Source organism: Pyrus communis, chromosome 15, assembly GCF_041283825.1.
Source record: "Pyrus communis isolate YQ-2024b chromosome 15, ASM4128382v1, whole genome shotgun sequence".
NCBI classification, from domain to species: Eukaryota; Viridiplantae; Streptophyta; class Magnoliopsida; order Rosales; family Rosaceae; genus Pyrus; species Pyrus communis.
In genome coordinates, this window is record NC_142579.1 from 13,880,170 (window position 1) to 13,884,405 (window position 4,236).

The 4,236-nt window shown below is 36.7% G+C and overlaps 1 pseudogene; it reads left to right on the forward strand.

Annotated features, from left to right (window-relative positions):
• Positions 1 to 585: 585 nt before the first annotated feature.
• On the forward strand, positions 586 to 2,960 carry LOC148690547 (uncharacterized; annotated as a pseudogene).
• The last annotated feature ends 1,276 nt before the right edge of the window (positions 2,961 to 4,236 follow it).

A 4,236-nucleotide genomic window follows, 5' to 3' on the forward strand; every position in this document is an offset into this window, starting at 1 on the left:
GTGGGGGGGGGGGGTAACCAAATGATTTTTCATTGATTTTCGTGGAATTTTATCACCTATCACTTCTAAAGTTGTTACTCACTGTTTTAAGTGTTTTTAGTGTGTTTTTAGGTGTTTCAATGTGTCCTATAACAGAAAATCCGAAAATTTGAAAAAAAAATTGAAAAATAGTGTTTGAAAATAGTGCTTGATGCAATAAAGCAAGTTCCAAAGTAAGCTAAATTTTTGAAAGAGCTTTGCACAACAAGGAGACGGATCTCGAATAAGGAAGTTGTACAAGTAAGTAAAAATGTTTCTGCAGATTTGCAAAGAAAACTGGCACCTAAATGCAAGGATCCAAGTAGTTTCACAATCCCTTGTGTTATTGGCAATACCAAGTTTGAACATGCTATGCTACATTTAGGTGCTTCCATTAATGTCATGCCTTACTCTATCTATGCATCTATGAATCTAGGAGAGCTTAAAAATGATGATGTTATTATTCAATTAGTTGATTGTTCTAATGCATATCTGAAAGGAGTTTTGGAAGATGTTTTGGTGCAGGTTAACCACTTGATCTTTCCAGCAGATTTTTATGTACTTGAGATGGAAGATTCGGCCCATTCTACGCCATTGCCAATCTTACTTGGAAGACCTCTCATGAAAACAGCCTGAACCAAGATAGAAGTGTTCAAAGGGACATTAATAATGGAATTTGATGGCGATGTCATTGAATTTAATATTACTGAAGCTATAAGGTATCCTATTGATGATCATTCTTGTTTTTCTATTGATGTAGTTGATTCTTTGGTGCAGGAATATCTCGAATTCTTAAATAGGGATGCCTTTGAAACAACCATTGCTGAAGGAATTGGCCTCAAAACCAATGTGACTAAGCCTCATCATTCAGAAATTGTCGAGATGGTGGCTTCCCTTGAGTCTTTGCCACAACACATTGGTAAGCCTCCAATCCCAATTCCAATTCCCATTTCTACTAATAAGTTGTTATCTTCAGTGATTCAGGCACCCTCTCTTGGGCTTAAACTGTTACCGAATCATTTGAAGTATGTTTTCTTGGGAGACAAAGAGACTTTGCCAGTTATAGACTCTTCAACACTCATGACATTAGAGGAGGAGAGACTAATTAGGGTGTTGAAAGAGTACAAAACAGCCATTGGATGGACTTTGGCCGACATTAGGGGAATAAGTCCTACAACCTGCATGCATCGCATACTTCTAGAGGAGGGGACTAAACCAATTCGAGAAGCTCAACGCTGACTCAACCCTCATATGATGGAAGTTGTGAAAAAGGAGATCATCAAGGCTCTTGATTGTGGAGTCATTTATCCAATTTCGGAGAGTCGTTGGGTTTCACCGGTTCAAGTAGTACCAAAGAAATCTAGAGTCATTCTGGTAAAGAATGCAGAGAATGAATTTGTGCCCACTCGTATCCAAACAGGTTGGAGAGTTTGTATGGATTATAGGAAGCTCAACGCTACCACAAGGAATTGAAATACCATTCTCCTCTACCATTCATTGATCAAATGCTTAAAAGGTTAACTGGTCATTCTTTTTATTGCTTTCTTGATGGATATTCAGCATATAATAAGATTGTTATAGCTCTAGATAACCAAGAAAAGACTACTTTTACTTGTCCATTTGGTACTTTTGCTTATCGTCGAATGCCATTTGGTTTATGTAATGCACCAGCCACCTTTCAGAGATGCATGGTAAATATCTTTTCAGATTTTGTTGAGAAGATTATTGAAGTTTTCATGGATGATTTTAGTATCTTTGGTGATTCTTTTGATGATTGTCTAACTAATCTCACTTTGATATTGAAACACTGCATCAAAACTAACCTTGTTTTAAATTGGGAAAAATGTCACTTCATGGTAAAACAAGGCATAGTTTTAGGTCATATAGTTTCAGAAAAAGGAATTGAAGTTGATAAATCTAAAATAGATCTTGTACGCTACTTACCCTTTCCCACTTCGGGGAGAGAGGTTCGTTCTTTCCTTGGACATGAAGGATTCTATAGACGTTTTATCAAAGATTTCTCAAAGATTTCAACACCCTTGTGCCGACTTTTACAAAAGGATGTGCCATTTGTGTTTGATGAGGAATGTGAGAAGGCATTCAAGCACCTAAAAATGATGCTAACTTCGCACCTATCATTGTTCCACCAGATTGGAGTCTTCCTTTTGAGCTTATGTGCAATGCTTCAGATTATGCTTTAGGGGCTATTTTGGGACAAAGAAAGGACAAGAAGCCGTATGTCATCTAATTCGCTTCTCGGACCTTGAATGATGCTTAATTGAATTATTCCACCATTGAAAAAGAACTCCTTGCTGTTGTGTTTGCTTTAGATAAGTTTCGTTCTTATTTACTTGGAACTAAAGTGATAATTTACTCTGACCACACTGCTTTGAAGTACTTACTTACGAAGAAAGAAACCAAGCCAAGGCTTATTCGCTGGATGCTTCTTCTCCAAGAGTTTGATGTGGAAATCCGAGACAAAAAAGGAAGTGAGAATGTAGTAGCTGACCATTTGAGTCATTTGGTACATGAAGAAGACCCTCTACCTATTCCAGAGGTATTCCCAGATGAACAGCTGCTGGTCATTAAGGTAAGTGAGCCATGGTATGTTGATATTGTGAATTATATTGTACCTAAACAAGTTCCAAACACCATAAATAGGCACCAACGTGATGAACTTAAAAAAGAGGCACGATTTTATGTGTGGGATGACCCTTATTTGTGGAAATATTGCCTTAATCAAATTATTCGTAGGTGTGTGCAGGATTCTGAATTCAATTGAATTTTAATTTTCTGTCACACTTATGCTTGTGGAGGTCATTTTGGTACTTAACGAACAACACTTACATTTCTAGAATGTGGATTTTATTGGCCTACTATATTTAAGGATGCCAGAATTTTTTGCATGACTTGTGCTTGTTGTCAAAAAACAGGCAATATAGGTTCAAGAGATCAAATGCCGCAGACTCCTATATTTTCTACTGAGATTTTTGATGTTTGGGGCATTGTGATAGGAGCATATTTATGCAACTTTGTTAGCCTATTTCTTTGCATTTACTCAGTCATTTTATATTTATTAGAGTGTTTTAAGCTATTTTCGTGTGTTTGTAGGTCCAATTGGCAAAGGTAACAAGAAATGGCACTTTGGAGCAATTTGGAGCAGTTTTGGGCTGGAATGGATAACTTGCGTATGGAGCACAAGGAATCGACATTTTTGGTGCTTACAAGGTGCTAGGAATGTGCAAGGAATCAAGAAGAATTTATTAAGGCTTAGAATCGACTGAAAACAAGGAGACCTTATCCAGTCCTGTTTTATCTAAACCTTATCCAAACTTACCTTATCTTATCTTATCCTATCCTAATCTTATCTTACCTTAATTCTGGCTCCAAGGGGGAATCAATTTCACATTAAATCACCTAAATATCTGGTTCTAGAAGCTCTATCCTCTGCCCTATATTTGTGCCGCACAAGCTAACCTTTTTCCCCTAGGAATCTGCTGTGCCCTATCCTTGTCTTCCAAGGATTGGTGCCATGAACCCTAGCCTATATATACATACATTATGCCGTACAAAAAAGGAGAGCTTTAGAGAGAATTTCAGAGAAAAATATAAAGAGTGCCGCAGCTTTGCAAAGAAGGAAGGAGAAGAATGACTTGTGTCGTGACCTGCCATCCAAGGCCATTGGAGTGCTGGAGCGTTTTTGGGTTCTTTCTATCCTTAGTTTTAGTTCAATGTTTAAATTAGATTGGTTTTGTTTAATTGCAAACATGTGGAACTAATTTCATTTTAGCTAGAGGTGAATTCAAAGCCATCAACATATGTGTTATATGAATCGATTACATCCAGTTATTGTTCCATAAATCGTGAATGCGATTTACTTATTTATTTTATAGAGAACTTATTCTTGTATGTTGATTAAGGATGCATACTTAGTTTGCATGCATGAATCTGATGCTATAATATAAGGGAATTTCACCTAATAGTTATGAACTTATATTCATAAGTAATGGAAGTCACTAGTCATGATTGTGTTAAGTAAATTCGATGGCAGGGGTATCATGCAGTTCATAGTTACGAATGCCTTGTCAATGCTTATGATTTTCATACAACTTAATGATCTTTGATATGTATCTTTATCATGCAGTTCATATAGGGAACTTGATAAGAATAATTTCATTGTGTCGCTGAGTCCAATTCAATGAAATTAGGAAAATCTGA